Raw genomic sequence first — 14,632 nt, 5'->3', positions numbered from 1 at the left:
AATTCTCTCACTATTTGGTATGGAAACATACACAAATTGCTAATTTGGGATTTCTTCCTGTATCACTTTGTTTCCACATGTACGAAATTTGGAAGATTTCATCTACAGGTATGCTTTTGTTTTCCAATACTAATAGTATGTACACTAGAAATTCTTGTGAGTTCATAGTGAATCTCACCATTCCAGCACAATCGTCCAATTGTTGCCTTACTCCATGAACATGTGTTGTCAGGAACATGTGTTGACAACATGTGTTGTCAGGATTGCTTGTTGCATTTCTATGCAGCACCAACATTTGCAAACACAATTGGTCTGTACTGTGCAGGTAAATATTGTTAACAATTGGTGGCAATTGAAAAAGAATATTAATTGCTACATTTGCATAGCAACTTACCCCACTTTCATTTGCAAATTTGAATGGGCCAGCAAGTTCTCTATCTGAGTGCATTTTTCGGTTTTTCTGTTGCTTCTTTGCCGACTTCCCTGGTTTACATTCCCTAATAGGTTCTTCTATGTTTGCGGCAATTGATGAAAATTTAGCTTCTTTTCTTTTCTTTGCAGAATTTGCCGTTGCATTCTGTTGCATTTCTGTTTCATTTACTTTTCTTTTACCACGTTTCACTTTATCTGGAACAGGGTATTGTTTCAGATGAGGGGTGTACAGTGAACGCAATCTATTGTATTCTAGAATGCAAGGAATATCAGCTTTGAGTTTACTTGAATCAAAGTTTATTAGCAATAGACCGTCAAGTGTACGTAAGTGTGATAATTCTATGTAGCTCGTGCCTTCCTTAAACACTGTGTTTCCTATATCTATCAATGCTTTGTCTAGGGTAAGACCTTGGGATTTATGAATGGTAACTGCATTTGCAAGAGTTAGAGAAAATTGCTCTCTACGTAAATACATGTCTTTGAAGAGAAGGAATCGAGCAATTGAGCGCCCTATCATTTTGACTTCTGAAACTTTATCAAAGCGAATATTTACAAACTGAATGTTGCTATCACGTGGGTATGATTGAAAGCCAACAACTGTGCCCAGTGCTCCATTAACTAGCCCTTGCTCTACGTCAAGGTTACGTTTAAGCATTACTCTACAAATTAAGGATAATTTCAATATTTTTTCCAACCCAGCTGTGTTGGAGATTGAATTTTCTAAACTATTTAGTCTTGTTGTGGCCTGCTCACACATGGGTACTGTCATACCATGTACGTCTAGTTTGTCTGTGGCGCTAATTTCTATTATTGCTTGCATTTCTTTCTTTAACATTGTTTCATTGAATTTGAAACAGCTTGCAAGAGTTGGCATTAAGGCCATACAAATGATATTTTTGTGCGCTATTTGTTCCATAACATCAGTTGCACATGCATTATCGCCATAAAGTGCATGTATATGCCAGTTTTTCAATACAACTTGTGCTTCTTGCGATAATACACCAACTCCAATACTTTTTAAGATGTTGGCATAAGTGAGATCTGCAGTTTGCTGCATGTTATCAGTTAATTGTCTGTATTGGAAATGTTGCCAAAGGTTAACATTACCTATGCTACCAACAGTTTTCCGGCAGAGTTTGTGGCCTAAGGTTTTAAAAATCGGTTCACCTTTCACTGGTGTCAATTGTAGAAGATCTCCAGAAACGATAAGTGTTTCCCTGCAAAGAGTTCTTCGTTATTATTTTTAAGTACTTCTTGCAATCTGAGATGAATCAAAGCCAACATTAGGTTGGAGACCATGCTCACTCCATCTATTAGTAGCATTTTCATTTGTTTCAATACTCTACGTAATTCCATTGCAGCTTCTGCAGAAAGTTTGTAGTAGTCTAATTTATTTTGATGATCTACTGGAAGCAGTAGTAATCGGTGTAAAGTCACACCGCCTATGTTGTAGGCAGCTAAACCTGTGGGGGCCATTACAACAGCTGACAGTTTGTTGTTTGTCAATTGTTGAAGGAACTTGCTGATGATTTTGATTAAGAATGTTTTCCCTGATCCAGCTTCACCACTGACGTACAGCAGTATAGGTTTGTAATTTTGGCAGGTACATTCTTTATTTTTGTGTTGTACACCATGTACAATTTGTTTTGTTACGTCTTCAAAAATGGTGCTCTGATCGTTTGTTAATTTTTGCTTGTTGTACAGTTAAGTCTTCTGTATCTTCTTGATACTGATACATGGTGTTTTCTACTTCTGCCATAGCTACTTCAGCCTCATTTGCTATTAGTGGTTGTCCTAATGGTTCTTGACTTCCTGTTACAGAAGGTTGACTACTGTCGGAAGAGTCTTTATCTAGTTGGGCCTGAAGTTCTTCTTCCTGTTGCTGTTCATTGTGTAACATTGTTTTGTACTGCGTAAAGTGCACATCGGTAATAGTGCTTTCATTTGCTTTGAAAGCATCTTCATAGCACTCATAATTATCTAGTATGTCTTCCTCTTTTCTCCAGGGTTTGAAAAGTTGTAACAGAGACATGTAATATAGTACTTTCTGTTTAGGAGTTATTAATGACAATTTCACATGATTAATTAAGCTTCATTTGTTAAGTTTCACTAAGCTCCCTTCACAATCGGTCACTCTATATCTATGTTTGCTTTCATCGGGTTTTACATTATTTTTGTATGCATAGTTTTGAGCTATCTGGTATAGACACATGCTGTCATGATCCCTGCTTCCAAGGGGTCAGGACTTGCCCCACGACCTTGGAAGCAGGCCCATGACTCTGATCCCAGGAACCAGCCAGTCCCTATAGGGACCCTCTGGACCTTGTCCTGGCGCCAGTGGCGCCAGACTCATGATGGTGACTGGTCCCGGCACAGGAAGCGCCGGGCTCATATTAGATAAGAGTGCTTGGTGGACCTACCTGTAGCAGACCATGCTGCTTACTTACCAGCTAACTGGTCTCCTGATCCTTCTCTGCCTGGAACTACTTTTTCTGTCTGGGTGGAGCAGGAGCCACTCCCTGGAAGCAGAACACAGGAACTCTTCTAGAAATCTGGAACTCTTTTCTTAACTGGGTGGGGCCGTGGAAGGAGACCCCTAAGCACTACAGAAGGCTATTTAAACCACACCCGATTGGTTTCACGTGCTTCGCGTTATTCTGCATCTGCAGCAGGACGCTCACCGTGTCAGCTCCAGGAAACCTCCAGCTCCAGATCCTGTGAACACGAAATAACCTGCTGGAATCCAATCTTCAGTCTTCTTCAGTCTTCTGCAGCTCCTGCAAAACAAAGACACAGGTTAGGCTAAAGTAAAGGCAGTGAATCTACTTACCTAATCCAACGGCAGCATCCAAGGCGCCTTTCTCTGCCTTTCTCTTCCGGCATCCGACATCTGCAAAGAGAGAGAACATCGGTCAGTAATATTCAACTACAAGTTCTGCTTACCTGTGTTACGCCCGTTCCAACTCAGCTCGCGCTGCATTCCGGCACCTGCAAGGCAAGATACATCGGTTAGTAACGCTTAGTTACAAGACTGCTTATCTGTGTTATGTTCGCTTTCAATCTGTTCGCGCTGCACCTCAGCACCTGCAAAGACAAAAGAGACATTACGGAGCATTCTCCAGCGCTAGTGCAGTCTTTCTACTTATGTGCCATTGAAGGATAATCTTCATCGTCACAGCATCTGAAAAGGGAAAGACATAGACTTTACAGACTTAAGACTTTTGAAAGAGAAGAGAACAATGCAAAAGGAACTTTAATACTTACAAGGCACGCTCGTGCATTAACGGCGTCTTCGCTCTCAGCAAATCCTCTGCTATCAAGAGGCAGAGCTCGCATCCAGTGAAGCAACTGGATCCAGCGCCCCTGCACAAGACGCAGGATGGAGAGCCCGGCATTTACCTATATAAGGTAAGCGCAATATCAACCCAGTTCCACGGGGAAAGAAAGGGCGAGAGGGGCTAGGAACTTTCCGAACCTTCCAAACACTAATACCTTGCTTTACCCTTGCAGACATCTCACTCTTCAGCTTAAACTGTCGGTGGGAAGGGGGCCCAGTCCGGGAGCAAAACAAACCCTGCGCCTAACACTGAAGACAGTATCCTCGCCAGATCAAGACCTGCACCTCCGGGGGAACCAGGTGAGCGTTACAGAACGCGAAGCCTTACCACAAAATTCCCGCTCAGGCGCAATGGAAACCTCAGACACAGACTAGTTGGCCCAGTTACTCGGGGAGTTGAGGGCGGAAGTACACGCTGCACGTCAGGAAACAAATGCCCTAAGGAGGGAGTTAGTGGTCTCCAAAGAGCGAACAGACGATTTGGCTAGACAATTGCTGCAAGCCCAAGCTGGACAAACTCCTCTACCAACCCCAAGTGGGGGCCACGCTCCTCCAGCTTCCTCGAATCCGATACAAATCAATCTACCAGGAAATATACCTTTGGCTCCGCCCGAACGCTTTTCAGGTGATTCAAAAAGGTTTGCTGTGTTCTTCAATCAATGTCGCTTGCACTTTTTGTGCAGACCCGCCGCTTTTCCAACGGACCAGGCTAAAGTGGCCTTCGTGCTCTCTTATCTCAGTGGCAGTGCCGCAGATTGGTCTGTTCCTTTAGTGTCTCAAGATGACCCCATTCTCCATAACTTCCAGGACTTTCAAGCCAGTATGGAGAAACTGTTCGCAAGGCACTATCAGGGACAGGCCTTGGACAATGAACTTCTTTCACTACGACAGGGCAATCAAGATCTTCTGACTTATATTGCATCATTTAACAGACTAGTGGTGGAAACCGGATGGCCGGAGGATAAGAGGATCACACTGTTTTACAGAGGTCTGCGTGGGGAATTAAAAGACGTTCTGGCTCAAGTGGTAAATCCTCCACAAGACTGTTCCGAATATATCGATCTGGTAGTGCAATTGGATCATCGACTACAGAATCGGAAAGCCGATCGATCCAGATTTGAAACCCGACCTTTTTCAAGGCCACAAAGTTCTACGAAAGGAACTGATTCCGTGGAACCCATGCAAATAGGGGGTGTAAAAGGACCTTTAACCCAAAAGGAGAGTGAAAGGAGGAGACAACTGCAATTATGCCTCTATTGCGGAAACTCAGGGCACTTTCTCCGAGATTGTCCAGTGAAGCCCAAGAAGAAGATAGTAGGGGCGTCTGATAAAGGTACCGAGAATTCTGAGCCGGGAAACGACTTCGCCCGGCAAGTGTAGAGGTCCGCTTGCCGAGCGTTAAAACCAGTTCTTTGACCTCGCATTTCATCATGCCCATGGTCCTCGTGAGTCCTGAACAACCTAATCGTATGCATGCCATTAAAGCATACATTGATAGTGGCGCAATCAGGAATTACTTGGACTGTGAGCTGGCCGCCAGGATGAATCTATCTCTTTGTCCAAAGACGGTGAAAGACGTCATTACCACCGTGGATGGGACGGAAATAGCTTCCGGACCCGTAACTCACACCACCATGGAAGTAACGTTAGTAAGCCAAGATGGGCATCAAGAGAAGATCGTGTTTGATGTGATCAAGGCCCCTCAGTTTCAAGTCATCTTGGGAGTTCCTTGGTTGGAGAAACACAATCCTCAAATTGATTGGCGAGCAAAGACAATCCGGTTTCCAGAATGCGCTTCTACCTGCTACCCTCAGCTCTCCACCAAACTAGCTGCAACTGTTTCTGAGAGTCCGCAACTGCCTCCTGAATACCAGGAATTCCAAGATGTCTTTCGGAAAGACCAAGCTAATTCTTTGCCTCTCCACAGATCATACGACTGTCAGATAGACCTGATTCCCGGATCCACTCCTCCGTGCAGTCGGATTTATGCCCTTACTGAACCTGAAAATCTCCACCTAAGGCAATATTTGGACCAGTACCTGGCTAACGGATTCATCCGTCCTTCGAAGTCCCCGGTCTCCTCAGCTCTGTTCTTCGTGCCAAAAAAGGAGGGAGACTTAAGAACGTGTATAGACTACCGTGCCCTGAACCAGATTACAATTAAGAACAGGTATCCATTGCCATTGATCCCAGAACTACTTGACCAAGTCAAAAACGCCTGCATATATACTAAGTTAGACCTCAGAGGAGCCTACCATTTGGTGCGAATAAAGGAGGGCGATGAATGGAAGACGGCCTTTCGTACCAAGTATGGACTGTTCGAGTATCAAGTGATGCCCTTCGGGTTGTGTAACGCACCGGCCGCATTCCAGTTCTTTATGAATGACATGCTCCGTGAACTCATTGATGTGTGTGTAGTTGTATACATTGACGACATTCTGGTTTATTTGTCCTCTGAGGCAGAACACCGAAAACATGTAACCGCAGTACTGGAGAGGCTCCGCAAACACAAACTTTTTGCAAAATTAGAGAAGTGCGTCTTTCATGTTACTGAGGTCGAATTTCTGGGATTTATTTTGTCACCTAACAGAGTTCACATGGACTCGAGGAAAGTAGATGCAATAATCAAGTGGCCCTCACCATCATCTGTAAAAGGGGTTCAAAGTATGTTGGGCTTCGCCAACTTCTATCGCAGGTTTATTCCAGACTTTTCTCGGGTAGTCCAACCCATTACAGCTCTCCTCAGAAAAAACAAACGTTTTGAATGGTCTACCGAGGCAGAACAAGCCTTTCAGGAGCTAAAGACTAAATTTACCTCCGCCCCGATTTTAAAACATCCCCGCCCGGAACTACCTTACATCGTCGAGACCGATGCCTCCAGCCTTGCTATGGGAGCAGTGCTTTCACAAAGAGATCCAGAAACCAACCAGTTGCACCCCGTGGCGTTTTGGTCTCGCAAATTATCAGCCCCAGAAATCAATTACACCATTACCGATAAGGAACTGTTGGCTATTAAGTCCGCCTTTAAGGCCTGGCGGCATTATCTCTTAGGAGCCCGACACACAGTCACTGTCATTACTGACCATCGTAATCTACAGTATAATCAGCCAAAGCTCAATCCTCCAGACAACTTCGCTGGGCATTATTTTTTGCCGAATTTGATTTTATAATCACCTACCGACCAGGCAATAAGAATGGTAAAGCGGATGCCCTCTCTCGAATCGGAGTAGAGGAACACATGGTTAACCCTGAGCTCGTACCTATTATTCCTGAACAAAGAATCCTGGGTTTGATCAGCATGCAATCCATTGAAGAAATTGAAACCCAGGTTAAACAACTTGTAACTCCAACGGACATACAAAAATGGCAGCTTCAGGGGGAAGACTTCACAGTAAAGAACGACTTATTATACTTCAAGGAACGACTTTATCTACCCTGTACCAGCTTACAAAATCAAGTCATCTCTTGTTATCACGACTCCTTAATGGAAGGACACCCGGGTATGGCCAAGACCTCGGAAAAGGTCAAGCGTCACTTTTGGTGGCCATCTTGGAGAAAAGACATCAGAAACTTTGTCATGTCCTGTGGAGTGTGCGCCCAGAACAAGAGTCCTAAGGAAAAACCAGCAGGCCTCTTACAACCACTTGAAATCCCACCTCATCCCTGGCATACCCTTTCCATGGACTTTATCACCGACTTACCTCCCTGTTCCGGATACAATACAATCCTGGTAATCGTAGACTTATTTTCAAAGATGGCACATTTCATCCCACTAAAGGGGTTACCGTCAACAGCAATCCTGGCTCGAGAATTTCTTGAAAACATCGTTCGGTTGCACGGCTTTCCTTCAGTTTTAATCTCAGACAGAGGAAGTCAATTCATCTCCCACTTCTGGCGGAGTTGCTGTCGGTTAGCTCAAATTGATGTGAGGCTTTCCACCAGTCACCACCCACAAACCGATGGTCAGACCGAAAGGACCAATCAGACTTTGGAACAGTACCTACGCTGCATGCTGCGACAGACAGGAGGAACTTGGAAGGACATCCTTTGGATAGCCGAGTACGCTTACAATAACTCAGTCCACTCTGGAACCGGAAAGACCCCGTTTTTTCTTTTGTATGGTAATCATCCTCGAACCTCTAACCTGGATCCACCTCAGGATCTTGGAACACCAGCAGTTGACCACCTACATTCAACCATCACCCAGGCCTTCAAGGAAGCTACTACCCACCTTCAAAGAGCCAAGGAACAATACAAGAAAGGAGCAGATCAACATCGAAAGGAAGCCCCTCAATACCAAATAGGAGATCAAGTCTGGTTATCCACCAAATATTTACCCCTAAAGGGACCACGCACCTTTAACCCAAGATACCTGGGACCCTACTCTATTACTGCCATAATAAATCCAGTAGCGGTCAAGTTGGATTTACCCCATCGCATGAAAATGCACCCAGTCTTCCATGTTTCACTACTAAAACCTGTTCAACCAGAAACCCGATTGACTAAATCTCCTGAACCTATCCTAGTTGACGGAGAACTTGAGTTTGAAATCAAAAATATCCTGGATTCCAAGATCTCCAAATCAAAACTACACTACCTGATTGACTGGAAAGGCTACGGCCCCCAAGAAAGATCTTGGGAACCTGCAGAACATGTACACGCACCCCGACTAATCAAGAAATTTCATCGGACATTTCCTAACAAACCAAGACCTCCGGAGAAGTCAACCTTGGGAGGGGCCTTGAGGGGGGGGTGCTGTCATGATCCCTGCTTCCAAGGGGTCAGGACTTGCCCCACGACCTTGGAAGCAGGCCCATGACTCTGATCCCAGGAACCAGCCAGTCCCTATAGGGACCCTCTGGACCTTGTCCTGGCGCCAGTGGCGCCAGGCTCATGATGGTGACTGGTCCCGGCACAGGAAGCGCCGGGCTCATATTAGATAAGAGTGCTTGGTGGACCTACCTGTAGCAGACCATGCTGCTTACTTACCAGCTAACTGGTCTCCTGATCCTTCTCTGCCTGGAACTACTTTTTCTGTCTGGGTGGAGCAGGAGCCACTCCCTGGAAGCAGAACACAGGAACTCTTGTAGAAATCTGGAACTCTTTTCTTACCTGGGTGGGGCCGTGGAAGGAGACGCCTAGGCACTACAGAAGGCTATTTAAACCACACCCGATTGGTTTCACGTGCTTCGCGTTATTCTGCATCTGCAGCAGGACGCTCACCGTGTCAGCTCCAGGAAACCTCCAGCTCCAGATCCTGTGAACACGAAATAACCTGCTGGAATCCAATCTTCAGTCTTCTTCAGTCTTCTGCAGCTCCTGCAAAACAAAGACACAGGTTAGGCTAAAGTAAAGGCAGTGAATCTACTTACCTAATCCAATGGCAGCATCCAAGGCGCCTTTCTCTGCCTTTCTCTTCCGGCATCCGACATCTGCAAAGAGAGAGAACATTGGTCAGTAATATTCAACTACAAGTTCTGCTTACCTGTGTTACGCCTGTTCCAACTCAGCTCGCGCTGCATTCCGGCACCTGCAAGGCAAGATACATCGGTTAGTAACGCTTAGTTACAAGACTGCTTACCTGTGTTATGTTCGCTTTCAATCTGTTTGCGCTGCACCTCAGCACCTGCAAAGACAAAAGAGACATTACGAAGCATTCTCCAGCGCTAGTGCAGTCTTTCTACTTACGTGCCATTGAAGGATAATCTTCATCGTCACAGCATCTGAAAAGGGAAAGACATAGACTTTACAGACTTAAGACTTTTGAAAGAGAAGAGAACAATGCAAAAAGAACTTTAATACTTACAAGGCACGCTTGTGCATTAACGGCGTCTTCGCTCTCAGCAAATCCTCTGCTATCAAGAGGCAGAGCTCGCATCCAGTGAAGCAACTGGATCCAGCGCCCCTGCACAAGACGCAGGATGGAGAGCCCGGCATTTACCTATATAAGGTAAGCGCAATATCAACCCAGTTCCACGGGGAAAGAAAGGGCGAGAGGGGCTAGGAACTTTCCGAACCTTCCAAACACTAATACCTTGGTTTACCCTTGCAGACATCTCACTCTTCAGCTTAAACTGTCGGTGGGAAGGGGGCCCAGTCCGGGAGCAAAACGAACCCTGCGCCTAACACTGAAGACAGTATCCTCGCCAGATCAAGACCTGCGCCTCCGGGGGAACCAGGTGAGCGTTACACATGCTTTCCAGAGTGGTACTCCTGTTCGGATAGTATGTGTCCAGTAAATTGTTTTTTAGAATGGATTGGCTGTTGGGATCATTTCTGGCAATTGTTTCTATGTCCTCATATGATTTTAGGACTCTTTTTCAAGATTTTGCAGGACCAAGACTGAGCCATACTATGTTGTCTGATTTTCCGTACAAAGCAGTGCTGGTTAAACAATCTGCTGCTTCATAGGGCCCACATTCTCTATGAGAGAGCATTTTTATGCCTAGGCTGTACAATTTCTGTGATAATGTTTTGTCTGATGCTAGGTCATCCCAAAGGTCTTGAAGCTCTGTTTTGTTAAGTAGGCTGTAACATATCGTGCAACAGCAGTTGAATTGGCTGCAGTGTACTGGACATCTATGTTTGCATTCCATAATAGGGCAATGATTGCATTGTAATCATTGATGTATTTTGATTCGTCCTTTCTTTTTATGTAATATGTGTTTTTAGGTGATTTGCCTTTAACACTATGTTCAACTGAAGACATGAAGTTGTTTACTTCACCTGTTTCTGTAACTGGTCTAGGGAAACCAAAGCAGCATTTGGTGTAGTATTTACCTTTGTTTTTGTATTTGCAGCGACAATATTTGCCACATGTGTGTCTTTGAAATTGTAAAATCTGCCCATGCAGCTCACTATTTGTCTGTTGTGAAGGGATTTCACATGTGACATACTTTTGCATAAACTGCAAAACAGTGCTATCACTGTCGTGCCCAAATTTCAGTGCACCTTTGATCCATATCAGCATGTGAATGTGTGGTGCTCCTCTCGCTTGATATTCTTTTCTCCAAAAGAAGTGTTGCACTTCTCCAAGGGGAGGAATAGTTTTATTGCAAATAAAGTGTCGCTTTGCAATGAAACGATGATGGAAATATCTTGAGACATTAACTGGATCTCGAGAGCAAAGTTCTCCAGGTGTTAATATATCTATGTTGTTTTTGTTGTTGTTTGATATGCGTAGGAACTCATGTAAATCTTCCTATGCATATTCTGCACAACTTAGTGTAACAAACCAAGTTGGTGGTCCAAGGTTTCTGATCATGGAACGCACGTCTCTGTGCCGTCTGAACCAGTATTCCTTTGTACCACGCATGTTTGCGAACAAATTTGTTATACTTGATTGTAAAACCTCATCTTTTTCTTGTATTTTTTGTATTAACTGCATAGCTGACATATTTTGAAAGTGCGTTCCAGATTTAAGAATGTGTGCAACTCCATAACATAGTGTTGCTAATTCACTTTCATAGATTAGGTGGAATATGTATTCGACATTTTGTCTTAATCTGGGATCTTGCGAATACATTCGTAATGAGTGGTATTCTGATGCCCCAATCTGAGTGGGTCTATCATCGTATCTTCCACCTTTGCCAGTAGCAAATAGCAGTGGAAAAGCACGTGCTTCTATACTTTTTTCCCAAATACTCATTGGTGACCCTTTGGTTTTTTACATTTGGTAAGTTTCTAGTGCATCATCTATGCTTTCATTGGAATGCAATGGATGAATTGTGTAATGGTCCAAAAGAGTGTATACTGTAGCTGGATCCAGAAGTTCGAATTGTCCAGTTTCTGATGGCTCTTGAATTATTTCAGTTTTTTCCCTTAAGCTTTCATCAATATTTATTTCCTTGTAGTACTCATTATTGTCTTTTAGATATTGCAATGCTTGTCTAACTTTGTGTAAGTCCACTAATTGTTGCCAAATTTTTTTGTCCTTTGTTGGTACTCCATTTACCAAGACTATTAAAGAATGCTCTATTGAACGTTCCACTCCTAGAGTGTGTACATTTTCCATGAGATCTAATGGCAAATAAACTACTTTGCCATGAATGCCTTTCACCAATTCAGAGGAAGGTAATGTTGCTGTTTTTGGATGAAGGCATATAATTGCTTGAAATGGGTGAACTCTTTGAATGATTATGCTCTCATAAAAATTGAGCTGTTGCAGGATTTTTGGTAATGGAAACAATTCCAAATTATTTGTAATAGCACGTGAAGGAGTGTGATTGTTGTCTAATTTTGCAGTACACTAACTGCAACATATTAGGCATTCAGTTATTTCATATTTGTTTTCAGCTAAAAGGTACAAAGCTAATTCCAACCATTTAGAGTCTTAATTGTCTTCTATTTTGTATGCTATGTCCAGGTTTTTTGTGTTCCTTTTGTAAAACGTTCTGCGGCAACACACACACACGGTTTGATACTTCAGCCGATGACCTTTTAAATGTTACTATTTCTTTTCTGTATGTGTGTAATAGAAGGTTGCTATGTGCAGAATTGTTGCTACTATGTTCTAAAACTGCTGCATTTTGTACGTGGCTCTCACTTTCAAAATACTTTTTCTGAATACGGTCCATTTCGTCTTGTAAGTATGTGGGTGTACCAAGCAGAAGAGTGGTATTTAAATTGCCAAATTCTGAAGCTGGACTTTTTGCATAGTATATTTTATACACTACATTTCTTACATTGGAATGATGTACTGATATTCTTTTGATATCATGGAAGGTACTTTTGCAAATAGGCCCAGAAATGCGGGCTAATGAATGTTCTTTTAGTCCTGTGTCTTTCCGCACTGGACAAATATCCATATTTTGCAGCACTTTCATTTTACTTTTGTCTTTACCTTTTACACATTGATTGAGGAACTGACGTAAAGATTTGAAAGCTTTGTTTGGAATGGCACACATTGATGTGCACGGCCATTTGTATACTGGACGGTGTGGTTGTCTGAATCGAGAGGTAATTCTGAGTTTTTAGGAGATAGTTTTGTGTTAGGCAGAAACCTATGCAGTTCCCCTGGGACCACTGCAAAAAGTTTAAGTCTACAGGAGTTAGCAGTAAACCCAATTGGTAGCAGTCTGTACCACCCAGATTTACCTGGTAGCTGTGGCTGAGCAGTCAGACTTCTCTCAAGATGAGTTAGGCCGTATTTGGAGTATACAAGATAGGGCAATTTACACAGTAGAACAAGCAGACACGGATCAGAGCTTGGGTGTAAAGATATATAATTATTTATTTAAAAACACATCTATGAAAAACACACTGGCACTAATATGGCAAACAACTTCAATCACAATTACTATAAGTAGATATCAATCCCATAACAATATTTCGACAAGTCTAGGTTCAACGGCACCACTTATTTGCAGACAGAGGTGAATGCTTTAACCTAGATGGCACTCTAATATTCGTTTGAAAGGGAGAGAAAAGGCAGGGTATGAAACCAACTCGGTACCAACACTTTTACGAAGCAAATGCAAGGCAAGCTAGGCAGGGTCTGCTGTAGATCACAAAGTTCAAAGGCCAGGCCCACTCGGAGAGAGGCAAGGTGGTATGTCCCAAAAGTATCACAGTGGAAATGCACTTCAAGTCTTTGTAGCAAAATGTCACAGCAAGGTTGGACCAGTTTAGAACAAAAGTTAAGAAGGTCTGGAGGCGTCCCAGTGGAAAGGTAAGGATTTAAGACACCTCACGCTAACCGTCACAAGGGCAGCCAGGCGGACACAGTACCATGAAAGTGAAGAGACAGCTCCGGCGGGGGCAGTTGTTCCTGGTGGTGGATGCAAGTCAGGGCTTAGCCAGAAGATGAGAGGATCTCGTCGTCGAGGAAAAGTTGAAGATCGTTGCACCACCAGGGAAGAGACCAGCTGCAGAGGCACCACCTTTTGGTCGCGGTACAGTGGTTAGTGGCTATCCGGTTGCCGGGGTGCTCAGCACGGGCAATTCAACCATTAGACGTCCTGAAAGTGAAGAAAAAGCAAGGGACTGGTTGTTCCCACCAGTCAGGGGAAGAAGACTCTCCAGCAGGGAGATCTCCTCTGTTGTTGGGAAGTGGTGAGTCGGTTCAGCAGGGCTCCACCAGAGGTGTCGTCGTTGCAGGTCGGCTCACCTTTACCCTCGTCGCATTCTTAGGTCCTGTGGCGACTTCTGAAGTCCCAGTCCCAAACGCCCTGCTTATATGCAGAAAACCCCCATTCATTCAGCCTAGCTGTCAATCAAACACGCTAATTGGTGAGCGGGGCGGCTCACCACTTGGGCCAATCACACCAGAGTGCGACTTGAGTTGGCAAGGCACTCAGTCCAGGGTGCCTAAACCCCCTCCCACAACCCCTGTGGTACCCAGACAGAATGGCACCACTCTGGAGGACTTCTGTACAGAAGCCCGCCAAAAGTGGAACAAAGGGCTCAACCTTTGGTTCAGAGTTACAGAGGCGAACACATACGCCATTTTAAAAAACGAGTTCTGGCAGAAAATACCAACCGGTGAATTTATTTAAGATAATTAAACCGGCGGTATGTTAGAGACTAACGTGAAAAAGTATTAGCCTCCAACAATGGGAAGAATCTCATAGGAATATATTTGCGGTCGAATATAAAAGTAGTATCCACTGCCACCAGCCAAAACTCGACGAGGGGGAACGGGACAGTGCCCCCTCGAACAACAGACCCAGGGGGAATTGAATTACCCCTACCAGTACATCCACAATAGGATGGTTTGTACTAGTTCTGTTAGTAAATTTAGGTCTAGTAAAGCCAATGGTGACTTTACATGCCCTGGGAGACAGTAGTCAGTCCCAGGGTATGGAGTCTATGGTGGGGATCCTCTAGGACACCCCAGTGTTACGGCACGGAGGGTGCAGTGTA

This window comes from Ambystoma mexicanum, chromosome 2q (assembly GCF_040938575.1).
Source record: "Ambystoma mexicanum isolate Mex_15411 chromosome 2q, UKY_AmexF1_1, whole genome shotgun sequence".
Classification (NCBI taxonomy): domain Eukaryota; kingdom Metazoa; phylum Chordata; class Amphibia; order Caudata; family Ambystomatidae; genus Ambystoma; species Ambystoma mexicanum.
The sequence above is the reverse complement of the archived record's forward strand: the minus strand, read 5'-3'. Positions refer to the sequence as shown.